The following is a 15,008-nucleotide window of genomic DNA, read 5'->3' as shown; positions in this document are numbered from 1 at the left end:
GACACTCCCTTCCACCACTACTCACTGTCTCCTGTTGCCCAGCCAGTTCTTTATCCATCTAGCTAGTACACCCTGAACCCCATATGACTTCATTTTTTCCATCAACCTGCCATGGGAAACCTTATCAAACACCTTACTAAAGTCCATGTATGCGACATCTACAGCCCTTCCCTCATCAATTAACTTTGTCACTTCCTCAAAGAATTCTATTAGGTTTGTAAGACATGACATGACCTTCCCTGCACAAAACCATGCTGCCTATCACTGATAAGTCTATTTTCTTCCAGATGTGAATAGATCCTATCCCTCAGTATCTTCTCCAACAGTTTGCCTACCACTGACGTCAAGCTCACAGGTCTATAATTCCCTGGATTATCCCTGCTACCCTTCTTAAACAAAGGGACAACATTAGCAATTCTCCAGTCCTCCGGGATCTCACCCGTGCTCAAGGATGCTGCAAAGATGTCTGTTAAGGCCCCAGCTATTTCAACCCTCGATTCCCTCAGTAACCTGGGATATATCCCATCCGTTCCTGGGGACTTGTCCACCTTAATATCTTTTAGAATACCCAAAACATCCCCCTTCCGTATGACAACTTGACCTAGAGTATTTAAACATCCATCCCTAGCCTCAACACCCGTTTGTCCCTCTCCTTTGTGAATACCGATGCAAAGTACTCATTAAGAATCTCACCCATTTCCTCTGAGTCCACGCCTAAATTCCCTCTTTTGTCTTTGAGTGGGCCAATCCTTTCTCTAGTAACCCTCTTGTTAGCCAAAGATATTTCATGACCCCTTTTAGCCCTCTTTATTGCGCGTTTGAGATTCGTCCTACTTTCCCGATATTCCTCCAAAGCTTCATCAGTTTTGAGTTGCCTCGATCCTATGTATGCTTCCTTTTTCATCTTAGCTAGTCTCACAATTTCACCCGTCATCCATGGTTCCCTAATCTTGCATTTCTATCTTTCATTTTCACACAAACATGTCTGTCCTGCACTCTAATCAACCTTTCCTTAAAAGACTCCCACATTTCAAATGTGGATTTACCCTTAAACAGCTGCTCCCAATCCACATTCTCTAGCTCCTGCCGAATTTTGTTATACTCTGCCTTTCCCCAAATTAGCACTCTTCCTTTCGGACCACTCTTGTCCTTGTCCATGAGTATTCTAAAACTTACGGAATTGTGATCGCTATTCCCAAAGTAATCACCGACTGAAACATCAACCACCTGGCCGGGATCATTCCCCAATACCAGGAACAGTGGCCCCTTCCCGAGTTGGACTATTTACATACTGCTCTAAAAAACTCTCCTGGATGCTCCTTGCAAACTCTGCTCCATCTACGCCTCCAACACTACACAAATCCCATTCAATGTTGGGGAAGTTAAAATCTCCCATCACAACCACCCTATTGCTCCTACATTTTTCTATAATCTGTCTGCATATTTATACCTCTACTTCATGCTCGTTTTTGGGAGGCCTGTAGTAAAGTCCCAACAATGTTACTGCACTCTTCCTATTTCTCAGCTCCACCCATATTGCCTCAGTGCTCGAATCCTCCATCGTGCCCTCCTTAATCACAGCTGTTATATCATCTCTGACGAGTAATGCAACTGCTCCACCCCTTCTACCTCCCTCTCTATCCCTCCTGAAGCATCTATACCCTGGGATATTCAGTTGCCAGTTCTGCCCTTCCTTCAGCCAAGTCTCAGTAATACCAATAGCATCATATTCCCAGGTACTGATCCAAGCCCTAAGTTCATCTGCCTTACCTGCTACACTTCTCGCATTAAAACAAATGCACCTCAGACCACCTTTGCGTTCATCATCTCTTCCCTGTCTACTCTTCCCCTTAGTCACATTGAGTTTATTGTCTCGTACCTTACTGGCTTTAGTTGCAGCTTCTTTACTGACCTCTAACTTCCTAATCTGGTTCCCATCCCCCTGCCACATTAGTTTAAAACCTCCCCAACAGTGTTAGCAAAAACACCGCCTTGGACATTGGTTCCAGTCCTGCCCAGGTGTAGACCATCCGGTTTGCAATGGTCCCACTGCCCCCAGAACCGGTTCCAATGTCCCAAAAATCTGAACCCCTCCCTCCTGCACCATCTCTCAAGCCACGTATTCATTCTGACTCTTCTTGAATTTCTACTCTGACTGTCCCGTGGTACTGGTAGCAATCCTGAGATTACTACCTTTGAGATCCTACTTTTTAACTTATCTCCTAACTCCCTAAATTCTGATTGTAGGACCTCATCCCTTTTTTTAACCTATATCGTTGGTGCCTATATGCACCACGACAACTGGCTGTTCACCCTCCCCCTTCAGTATGTCCTGCAGCCGATCGGAGACATCCCTGACCCGAGCACCCGGGAGGCAACATACCATTCGGGAGTCTCGTTTTCGACCACAGAAACGCCTGTCTACTCCCCTTACAATTGAATCCCCTATGACTATAGCCCTGCCAGTCTTTTTCCCGCCCTTCTGTGCAGCAGAGCTAGCCACGGTGCCATGAGCCTGGCTACTACTGCCTTCCCCTGGTGAGACATCTCCCCCAACAGTATCCAAAACGGTATACCTGTTTTGGAGGGAGGTGACCGCAGGGGACACCTGCACTGCCTTCCTGCTCTTTCTCTGCCTTTTGGTCACCCATTCCCTGTCTCCGTCACCAATCCTAATCTGCGGTGTGACCAACTCACTGAACGTGCTATCCACGACCTCCTCAGCATCGCCCAGCAATTTCTCCCAGCAACTGCTAATTGCTTTCTGGCTGCAGGGGCCATCCTGGTGGAGGGCCGGGGATCCGACTCGGGTGGGGGGGGGCCTCCATGGTGGTCAGGCCCGCGATCGGGGGCTACCGATCGGCCGGCACGTTCATTCTGGGGGTGGGGGGGCAAGGGTGGGGGCTATGTTCGTCCATGCCGGGCCCCTGTAGGGCTCCGCCATGTTGCTCAGGGGGGCTGGTGCGGAGACGGCCATGGCGCGCATGCGTAGACCCGCGCTCGCCGTATAGGGCCAGCTTTCGGCGCTGAAGTGCCGCACAGCACTCCGGCGTCATTCTAGCCCCCGGGGAAAGGGAAAATGACTGGGCCTGGCGGCCCGTTAATGCCAGCGACGCCCGCACCGGTTTTGACGCCGACATCAACACTTGACCGGGATTTCGGAGAATCCCAGCCACAGTTTCCATCCTCCTGTTGGCCTCCATCACTGAGGCCACAAGCGCAAGCATCACAGCCTTGAACCTGGGATTCCAAGCTCTGGCCTGTTTCACAGAATCACAGAAACCTTACATTGCAGAAGGAAGAAACCTGCCCCATCATGTCTCCACCGACCCTCCAAAACAACGCCCCACTCAGGCCCAACGCCCCCCACCACCCTCTGACACTCCCACCTAACCTCCAGACACTAAGGGTAACCTGCACATCAGTTCTTCAACTGTTTTATTAATTTATTCAAACCTCTAGTACTGACAGTCAGCAGAAGCTTCCTTCCAGTCAGTCCAGCCCCCCTTCAAGAAAGACAGACTGCTTTTCAGAGCTGCAGGCAGCCTGGAATGCCTGCTGGTCTTGCATGCTGTTAGTGCCGCTGGTGAGCATGCACCCAGCTAGTAGCAGAGGTCATGCTCCAATGCACACTACAGTCAGGAAATGAGGAGGCAGCAACAATAGGAACGGGTGTGTGTGTGGAACAACAATTGTGGGCAACCGTGCCCGAAAACAGGTGCAGATTAATTGTTAGCCCTTCATATTCAATTGGAAAACAAATATTTCTTTAAGAATTGCTTAAAGCTCTTTTTTATCAGCTCCATAAGTCACATTGAACTCCTTTGGGCAACAGCCAATTTGGAACTGTCTATATGTACCAGTTTACCAGTAATCTGTTTCTTTAAATATTTAGTGCCGCAGCACTGTTATTAGCATGCACTGCATCAGTGCATGTGGTGTATTGTTTCCTGCAGAATAAATTAGAGTGCAGGGTCAATGCATGCAGAAAAATATTTTGTCACTTTCGTTATTGTAAGCTAGGTTCTTCTACGTGTTTCCATTTTAGAATAAGGCTTTCTGTATGAGCCTTGGTGTTTAACTGCACGGCCAAAGATTGAAACCTTGTCCAGTCAAGTCCATCCTTGCATCCATCCCTCTTTCCTTATGTTTATAGAATGGTTTTAGAGAGGTTGCACGTTGTGGTTGTGTTATCTTAGACTAGGTAATATAATGGATGGCTGCTTGGCAAGTGACAAAGGACATTATTGATGGAAAGCAAGGTGTCCCGGGGAGGAATTTAAAAAAAATATATGTAAGCTTATACTTGAGCATGAATGTTAGAATGCTCTTGGACTGGAACTGGATATTCTCAATTAGTAACAAAACTACTTTGTGATTAATCACCTCAAAACCTTGTAATGTTCACAGGTTGTCTCTGCCTATAGCTGACTATGCCGTTCTGTTATTGTGGGTTTGTCGTAGGATTCCTTAGCTCCTTTCTCTCAAAGAGATCTTGCTGAAGGCAATCGGCTGCTGTGGAAAATACCTCTATTTATTTACGTCACTAACTATTTACACGGTTATAGATCAGGATACAGCTACAGCTTGTCTCGAAGGTGCTTCTTACTTAACTTCACTTCATGATTGGCGTCACTATTACATAGCTCTTTACATTCATGCTCAGAAGTGGTTATTAGAGTTAACCTTTTACGCTAGAGCTGTGTGGATAACTTCTGCACTTCTGGAAATGCTAGTTTATTGATGACAAACATATACATTTTGGAACAATGCTCCTCGTCTCTGAATATCTCAGATCAAATTTAATATCGACTTGCAGTCATGGCCCTAGCATGATAGCTAGTGTCATGTTAATACTTGGAAGATATTAGCATTGTGGTATTGTTTCTGTACTAGTAATCCAAAAAACCCACGGAAATACTCTGGTTCGAATCCCACCATGGTCGATGATGCAATTTGAATTCAATAAAAATCTGGAATTAAAAGTCTAATGATGACCATTAAATCATTGTTGATTGTCGTAAAAACCCATCTGGTTCACTAATGTCCTTCAGGGAAGGAAATCTGTCATCCTTACCTGGTCTGGTCTACATTTAGACCAGACCAGACCAGACCAGCAATATGGTTGCCTTCAGCCTTAAATGCCTTCAGGGATGGGCAATAGATGCTGGCCCTGCCAGCGATGCCCACATCCAATTATTTTTTAAAAAGTTGCAAGAGGGCAATGTTCCAAAATTGAAACTAGAGTATTGACTTAATGTGCTTTCCACAGAAATTAAGATGTTCACTCCAACTCAGTCAGTGATAAGACTGAGATGCTCAATGGTGAGGAAGACACAGAGTGACTCCAAGAACCAATTGACCAGGTTTTGAGAGCAAAAGCAGAGGGGAGGCAAACAGCATTGCCTGCATTAGAAACTGAGACCCTCCTGTCCAGGCTGCTGTGTGGATCCATCGGGAAGCCGAGTGGTAAGGCATAATTACAGCGATGATGAGGGCAAATTTCTTCACTCGGAGGATGATGAACCTGCGCAATTCTCTAACACAGAACACTGTGGAGACCAAGAGCACTGAATATATTTAATAAGAAATAGATGGTTTCCTCTGGGAGAATTTACTGGCTGTTGATGCCGGCAGAATATTCTGGCCCCACGGGCGGTGCACGGGTTTCCCGGCAACAAGGGATGCAATCAACAGGAAATCGTGTTGATAACAGCGGGACCAGAAAATCCTGCTGCCGGACCGCCTCCACCGCCAAAAAGCACATGGCGAGTTGGTCAGTAAATCCCACCCCAAGACTCTCAAGACGTCCTATTTTCTATATAATTCTTATGTGTGCTCTGTCCCCTTTCATGTCACAAACTGAAGATACGCCCCTTGAGTTGAGTGCATGTCAACACAGCTTCCCAGAACCTCTGATAATTGTGATCCTGAATAGCAGCAAATGTCTTAGTTTTGGCACTATTGGGATCAGAAACTGATTCACAGGGTGACTCCAGGTAGTCAGTAATGCAATATCTCACTGGATGACTCTTGGCAGTCAGTAACACAGTATCTCACAAAATGACTCAACCCAGTCATTAACAGTAGCACACGACAACCAAGATAACATCTCAAACTGCAAAGATAACAATATTAATTATATCAAGAAATACTTGTCCCTAAAAAATATCAATTGAGCTAGAATGAGCTGTTTTCAAAAAATAATTATTCAGTTTTTTGTTACTTGGCGGTGGAGTAGGATGCTGTGTGAGTCACTCGAGCATTTCATCATGTCTCATTGTTCATTTGACCGCGTTCATTTTGATTATTCACAATTTTTAGTATAATTAAGTTTATTATTATGTTATGTGCAGAAATCACAACTAAAACACGTATTGTTGATTAGCTATGTTCTTGTAGTCTCTTCAGCACCTTCCTTTTTCCCAGTTCTGAGGCAATAATTCAACCAAATCCTGAGAACTCGTATTCTTCCTCACACCAAATCCCATTTGTCCACCTTTCCTGTCTTTGCTGACATGTACTGGCCCCAGGTCCAGCAATTCCCCAGGATTTACAACTCTTCTCTCGATGTTCAAATCCCCCCCCCCCCCCCCCCCCCCCCCCCCCATGGCTCCACCCATCCCTGCCTTTGTAATTGTCTTCAACCTTACAATCTTTTGAAAACTTGACATTCCTCCAATTCTGGCCTCGATGCAACCCCAAACTTTCTTCCCTCTTTTATTGTTGGACAGAAGGTCAATATCATACGCTCTGAAATTATCTCTGTAAGTTCTCCAACTCTCTCTTCTTTTAAGATGCTGTTTAAAAGCAGATTATTTTTGCAAGCTCTTGATCAGATTGTCAAATCTCCTTGTGACTCAGTGTTCATGGAGCATCTTGTTTCATGAACAATGTCATATTAATGTAACATAGTTTCTGTTGGATCTTCATGGCTTGCCAATTAATTATTTCACGCATTCACCCCATCCCATTTTTCTCTGCAAGAGGTCTTCTCATCATTAGTGTTTCATTTGTGCTCTTTATGAAATGTTTCTGTTCATTTCCTGATAATTCCACTTCCTCCGTTTTCATGATCTGCTCAATTCTTTGTCCTTAAGTTTATTTCTCACTCCTGCATCCTTCCTTGTACATTTATATTACTCCTCTCCCATTTACATGATAATTAGCTGCTCCTCATTCCACTCTTGTTCTTTTTCACTTATTTGTGCTTTGATATATACCAGCGTCTTTCACTCTTCTTACTGCTTTTAACTTGCTTCTCCTCTCCTGTAAAGATAAAATAATGCAGATGCTGGAAATTTGTAATAAAGGATGGAATTCTCCAGCTTCTTTCTGGAAGTAGGATTCTGTGGCCCCACTGGCAGTGCATCCCTGCCTGTGGGTTTCCAAGTGGCATGGGGTGGTTTCAATGGGAATTTCCATTGGCAGTGACGGGAACAGAGAAACCTGCCACCAATGAATTGTGCGCTGCCTTCCACTGCCTAGAAACACGTAGCTGGGGGACTGGAGAATCCAGCTCAAATATTTCTGCTGCAGAGTAAAACCAAGGTAAGTGCATTGTGCTTGTGCGCTCTTGTGCTTGTTCCCTTCTTCAATCTTCCTTTTGCTGGATAATGGGTGGGAGTTTCAGGTCCCCCACCCACGGCACAGTGGCACAGCGATTAGCACTGCCTCACAATGCCAGGGACCTGGGTTCAATTCCGGCCTTGGGTGACTGTCTGTGCGGAGTGTGGAGTAGGGCTGTAGCCATTTGGGATGGCCACTTTCGGTATACAAAACGGATGCTCACAGAGACTCTAGGGAAATGTGGACAATACTAAGCAACAAGCAGGCACAGAGCCTGAATGTATATTTGGAAGGCAGTTTGCAGACGGAATCGAAACTCTGAGTCAATTTACATATTGATGGCCCATCTCCGGGGAACAAAGGTCTAATACTCAGGTAGTCAATACTGTTCCAGACAGACCGGTGCCACTACCCCAGTTAAAAGACACAAACAAAGCAAGGCCAGCGGCCACCCAGGACTCACCCAGCCATCAGGACACCCACCCCTTTATTGGTTTAGGTCGATGACAATGATCAAGAAGCTGTCCAATTAATTGGGACCAAGTTTAAAGCCTGCCTAAAAGCGCGCAAAGCCCCTCCAAGTATAAGAAGGAACCCCGGACACAGATTCAGTCTCTTGGATTCGGCTCTTAAGCGGAGATACCCATCCACCAGCATCACCAGAAGCAGTAAGTTCAAGGTCAACGCTCGCTACCGGACGAACGACCTTAGCTGTTCTCCTGTTACCTCTTCGAACCCAACAGCCTCACATCTGAACAACGGCCATTGTTCCTCTGACTGAGTGGGCACCCGAAGTTAAGTATATGCGTTAGCGATAGAGATAGTTTAGTTTGTAGTATTATTGTGCATGAGTAGATCTTACTGTGTGTAAATAAATTGTATTGACTTTGAACTAACTAACTGGTGTATTGACTCTTTGATCAGTATTCGGGTTGAACCTTGTGGCGGTATCAAGAGATACCTGACGACTCTGAAAGTATACACATAATTAGGATTAAGAAAGGCGACCATATTGATTGCTATATTTATAGCAAGTAAACAGAGCAACAGGGCACATCAATGCCTCAGCTAGCAGCTATCTTGTTGAGCTCTCGAACAACAATGGCTTGATTTTGTGTAGTGAAGCTGCAGCGTTCGATGTTGACTGCCCCCCAAAAACTTCAAAAACCTTTTAAAACTTCTAAATACTTGAACAAATTTGGAATTATAAACTTGCAACCGATTGAGTGATAACTAAGCTTTAACCAATTATCATGGAGATTGACATTACATTATGGTGGCCAATATACAGACTTGATTGATTTTGTTTCCAAGGAGATGACTAGTTGCTTTCCATAGCAAGTTTGCTAAGTTTCTAATTCACTGCAAGCATTTAAAAGTTGTAAAAAGTAAAAAATTACTTACGTGCATTTCCAAGCATTATAAAGCACCAATCTGAACAGTGATTGATGATTGACGTTGATGAGGGTGACGGGTAAGATGGGGATGGTGCTCCCAGGGAGGGTGGGTCAACAGAGAGGGGAGGAGGTGGCTTCATGAGGGCTCCCCTCCTTCTCAATGCCACATCCCTCAATCAGGCACAGAATACTTTTGAACATTATTCACCCTGACAGGGTTTGCTGGGCAATCTTCCCAGTCAGGGAGACCCCCTGGCCCACCGTTGCGGCAGTGGAATTAACTTATTGAATAGCTCTTAAATGACCATTTGTGCGTATCCATCGGCCTCCAGGCAGAAGACCACCCACAATCCATCTTGCATCGGACTAATGTGGACGATAGGAGGAAGGGGTCAGAATCCCTACCTCTCACCCTCCCACATGATGAAATGACCCCCCCTCCCAAACCACCTCCATCTGCCCCCCACATCACCTCCCTCTACACCGCCCCTCCAAACTCACTTCTGGTGGGGGTCGGAGCACCATTAAATTCTGCCCTGCAGATCTGTTCTTGCAATATCTACAACTAACTGTGCGCTGCACAATAGTTCATCTGTTAGCATTTAAAAATTCATGTCACCTTACTGATTCTGATTCACTTTTCTCCAGGTGGAATTCCACATCAAATCCATAGAAACATAATAAACTTTGTGTTCACGCTCATTGTCTATTGGGTATCACTTGAATATGACAACAAATTAATTCCAACCCTATTTCCTTCACTAGTTGTGGAAGCCATAATGCATCATCATAACTGATTTGCTCAAATAGCATATTCAAAAATAACAACAAATTAATATTAATTCAACAATATAATAATAATATAGGGCAGGATTCACCAACCCCCCCCCCGCCCCCCCCCCCCCCCCCCCCCCCCCCCCCCGCCGGGTGGGAGAATCACCGGGGGTCGGCGTGAATCCCGCCCCCGCCGTCCTCCCAATTCTCCGCCTCCCCAAAAACCGGCCCGGCATGAGTCGCGCCGCCCGCATCAGAGAATGGCGGGGTCCGGCACGACTCAATGGGCATTGGGGCCGCCCGAATTCTCCGGCCCGCGATGGGCGAAGCCCCGCCCGCCTGTAGCCGGTCTCGCTGGCGTAAATCAGAGTAGGTCCCTTACCGGCGGGACTAATGGCGCAGGTGGGCTCCAGGGTTCCTGGGGGGTCGCGGGGGGATCTTGCCCCGGGAGGTGCCCCCACGGTGGCCTGGCCCACGGTCAGGGCCCACTGATCCGTGGGCGGGCCTGTGCCGTGGGGGCACTCTATTCCTTCCGCATCAGCCGTTGTGGTCCTCCGCGATGCAGAAGTGAATCTCTGTGCGTGTGCGCGGGGATGACGCCAGCACGTTTGGCGCTCCCACGCATGTGCCGACTCGCGCCGGCCGACGGAAGCCCTTCAGCACTGGTTGGCGTGGCGCCAGGTTCCCTATCCCGCTGGCCGGCGGGGCGCCAACCACTCCGGGGCGGGCCTAACCCCTGAAGGTGCAAAGGATTCCGCACCTTTGGGGTGGCCCGACGCCGGAATGGTTCACGCCACTCCGTCCCGCCGGGACCCCCTGCCCCACCGGGTATTGGAGAATCCCGCCTATAATCTTTACTGGTGTCACAAGTAGACTTAAATGAACACTGCAATGAAGTTACTGTAAAAATCCCCTCGTCGCCACACTACACACGTGAGGGAGAATTCAGAATGTCCAATTGACCGAACAAGCACGGCTTTCGGGACTTTTGGGAGCAAACAGCGAGTACATGCAGACTGCAAAGGCAGTGACCCGAGCCGGGAATCAAATCCAGGTTCCTGGCGCTGTGAAGCAACAGTGCTAATCACTGTGCTACCGTGCTGCTTATATTGATTGTTAGAAATATTACTGAAATGGTTGGGAAGCATTTAGGAAAACTGCCATTGAACAAGCAGTAAGCAGGTATAGCCAAATAGCTAAGTGCAGAAAATGAACCAACTGAATAAGAGGCCCGAATTTTACGTTGCTCGGTAAGGGTAACGTGCCCGATCCAGAGGTGCATGAAATCGGGCGAAAAGAGGTCGGGCAAGCACTCGACCTGAGCAACTTAAAGTTCTGACCTCTGATTCAATTAGTTCATTTCTTCACTTCGCCATTTGGTTATCGTTGCTGTTTTAGTTTCACTGTACATTTTATATCTGCTTATTTGTGCAATATTTTAGTCAACAGGCACCCGTGAGTATTGGAAGCACACCCAACATATTCCCACACTTCCGGTCAGCCTCTGCCTTCAACAGACCACGTCTCGTTCTGGGCGTCTGTTAATTGGCCAGCCAGTGTGAAATTGCATTCTGGGGCTAACCACTGCTGGAGATGCGTTTCATGCCCATTTCCCAAACCACCGTGTTCCCCCAATGGGCAAAAACTTCAGGCCAGGATAAAATAAAGCTGAAAGTGCTTTCAACTTTATTCTTAATGAACCCAAGAAAGTAGTTTTAAAAAACAAGGGACAGATTTTGGCAGGGAACCATTCTGTCATAATTCTGTCACCTTACAGCTGTGTTTTCCAAACATTATTTCCCAGGACCCACCTTTGCTAACCAGCCGGCCTTCACGACCTATGCTGGCCGACCTTCGCGACCCACACCATGTTCACTTACCTCTAATGCGAAAAGGGAGCCTGCTTAGCCCTCACAATTTCACTTGAATCAGGTTCAAAGGAGGAGACGGCAATTCTTTTGTGCCATCTTCACCTTTATAAAATACAAAATTCCAACCTCATACATGTAGGTGGTCATGAAGGGCAATAGCAACAAAATGCTTGTTGTACTCAGCACTGGATACTCCTGATAGATGCTACACCTGAATGCTGACAACCTCATGGGTTTTTGACGTGTTTTAAACATGATATTACAAGTCAGATACAGCAGCATAGTCTTTTAATTTGGAGACATCTCTATGTTAATAACTGACTCTGGAGTCTCAATCTCAGAAGGACTCTTTGACCCATAACTTTGCTTTCAAAATCTGAAACTTCTCTCTCATTTGCCAGTACTTCCCTGGATATAATCCACATGGGCTTGCACCCTTATTTGCATTGGCACAATTGACAAAACTATACCTCAAGAAATCATTTTTATAATGCTTTGTTCCCTGAGTTAACTTTCTTCTATGTAGAAGGTTAACCAGAATCCTTGGAGCTCATACAGAGCTAACATTAGCACTGCTCTGTCTTGCCATGGACTCTCCTCGGTAGCTCGGTAGCTCTCTCTAACAGATTCACCCGCCTTGGTGGTAGCAACTGGAAAATGGAAGCAGCACTGCTCCATGGAGCTGAGTCCACAAAAGATCAGCCATGATCTAATTGAATGGCGGAGCAGGCTCAAGGGGCCAGATGGCCTACTCCTGCTCCTATTTCTTATGTTCTTATGTTCTTATGATTTGGCACCAAAAGTACATTCCAGGAAGGCGCTTGACGTCAAGTGTTCATGCAGGGTGCATGACCTGCTCTCTCCTGCCACTTCTGGCCGGAAGACTCTACACAGCCTCATTTATTTTCATTTAAAAAGGTGTCAGCAGCCGCCGTTCTCAATTTAAAAGCCAGTAGCAGCCATTGGGCCCCTTTCCAGCAACTGGGGGCACACCAGGAAAGGTGCGACCGATTGACCGGTAACCTACCTGCATGGCATTATCCCCACTTTGAAAAACCCTGCCTTATAGCGCTTCTGCAATTTGTTTTCTGAGTGTTTGCTATTTTCCAAATGTTCGCTCAAAGATACATGTTTTGTGCAAAAATATAAATAATAATTTTATGCCATTTGACATATCCCTTGTTATTTGTTTCATTGTAATCCTGGAAAGCATGACACGTTTCTGGCATCCATGGCATCTAACTGTTATTTATTCAGCAATGAGAAATTCGGAAGGCACAGTGGAGCAGTGGTTAACACTGCTGCCTCACAGCGCCAAGACCCGGGTTCAAACCTGGCCCCAGGTCACTGTCTGTCTGGAGTTTGCACATTCTCTCCATGTCTGGGTGGGTCTCACCCCGACAACCCAAAGATGTGCAGGGTAGGTGCATTGGCCATATCTTTCTATTAAAACAGTAAAAAAGATATACAAGGCCAAACGGTACAAACACTAATTTTGTGTTGGAGAAACAGGCTACCCTCCCCTCAGTACCAATGTATGGGGAGGGGGGAGTGGATACTCTAATAATTAAAACAGTTCACAGCACATTTCTACAAAAAACAAATGGGACAAGCACTAAAATTTGCGCTGGAGAGACCAGATACCCTCGCCTCTGTACTAACAGAAGGGAAAGGAGGATGATGGGGAGGGAGGGGGTCGAAGTGTTGGCGGAGGGGGGCCCAATAGGACACAGCCTGAACTATCTACGGAGGGAGAAAAATAAAAGAACTTTCAATTATGATGTGCCAGATTCCGGAAGTCTCCCAGAGGGGGTGAGGGGCGACACAGTGTCAGGCACGAGTGAGCCCTGCACCCCACTACAGAGCGCCTCATATGCACCCTGCGCTCCCGACACTGGGCGGCTGACAGCCTTCGGACAGTCGCCCTCCAGACCTGAATCCTCCACCACACTGAGTGCGGCAGGCGACACGGGCTCACCAACCAACCCAGGGGCTGCCTTGATCCTGCCACCGGGATCATTGACAGGCGGGATCTCCTCAGGCTCCTCCCAGGGCCCCGTGCCAGCAGTAGGGGATGGTGCAAATGTCTGCTCCTCCCCGTCGCCTGGTCACTGGAAGGCCCCCAAAATAACTCCGGTGACAGGTCGGGGATGGTGGCAGAGGTGTCTGAAGGAAGCGATTGGGACAGAGGGTCTTCCAAACCATAACCCGCTAAGAACCTAAGAAGCAGGGCTTATCGCTGAACCCCTCCCCTGAGAAATTGAACATGCCCCAGGTGCCAAATTGTGCTTGGCGGAATGGGCCCTCAAGGGTCCCGTCCGACTCCGAAGCACCCTGCTCAGGGGACAGCTTCCTCACTATCCCTCCACCTCTTTTCTTTCGGGGACTGGGCGTGACATCCATGGAAAAGAACCTGGGTTGTCGCCGTTTGCGGGGCAGAGAGTCACGCACTGGGGAGACCTCTATCACTGGAGGCCCCTCCAGGCTGACTCCTTGTCCTTCAATGCTTCTCTTCAGAATTTGTGGCTTGGACAGATCACCCTCTGGTTCGAGGTCGTGCACCTCACTCCCGCCACCCATGCTAAATTGCACCCTAATTGGGAATTTTTTTTAAAAAATGAGAAATTATATTTTAAAAAGCATGACTATTTGCCTCCTGCACATGTGAGGCTAGGAATGCGGCAGCACTGAAATACCTCTGTTAGCTTGTTAAAATTAGTCAAATGACTGACCACAAGGAATTGGCAGGCGATGGGTAAAGACATACGTCAGCCCAAAGTCCCAAGTTGCTAAATTTGCCTCAAAATTGCAGTCAAAAAATATAACCAGCCCAAAGGTTTCTAACATAATCATGTGAAAACTTAAGAATTATTTTGCCTGTAAAATTTTCCAAGCCCAATTGAGAGAAAAGATATTGCTTCAAAGACCGATCCAATCTCTCAAACCTGAAGCTTCAGTTCTACTCTTTTTGCATAGTTTATGTTGTATAGCTGAGCTTTCACCGCTGATAGTTTTATGATTCCTTCGCAACTCTGTCTGTTCCTAACAGTGCTTCAGTACGCCATAATAGCTTATGGCCCTGAAATTTTGCATTACAACATATGAAATAGGAGCAGGGGAAGTGCATTCAGGCCATCAAGGCTCCTCTGCCAGACAACACAACTATGGATGATATACTTCAGCCCCATCTTCTTGCACAATCCTCATAATCCTTAAACAGTATCCAGAAATCTAGCCAATTTCTCTATTGAATATGTTCAGTGACTAAGGATCCATAGACCCCTGAGGGAATTCGCAATTCCATGAAATTTCTCTTCGCTTCAGGCTTAACTGGTCAACTTCTTATTTTGAGACAATGTTCTAGATTTCCTTGCCGAAGGGAACAGCTTGCTGGCCT

The 15,008-nt window shown here is 46.8% G+C and overlaps 1 protein-coding gene across 1 annotated transcript in view; it reads right to left on the bottom strand.

The window, feature by feature from the left end:
* Positions 1-15,008, bottom strand: part of LOC119964903 (astrotactin-1-like) — a 3,158,558-nt gene that overhangs the window by 2,437,607 nt on the left and 705,943 nt on the right.

The sequence above is a fragment of the Scyliorhinus canicula genome, chromosome 4, assembly GCF_902713615.1.
Source record: "Scyliorhinus canicula chromosome 4, sScyCan1.1, whole genome shotgun sequence".
In the NCBI taxonomy this organism is placed as follows: Eukaryota; Metazoa; Chordata; class Chondrichthyes; order Carcharhiniformes; family Scyliorhinidae; genus Scyliorhinus; species Scyliorhinus canicula.
This window is presented reverse-complemented; position numbering and strand designations above follow the sequence as displayed.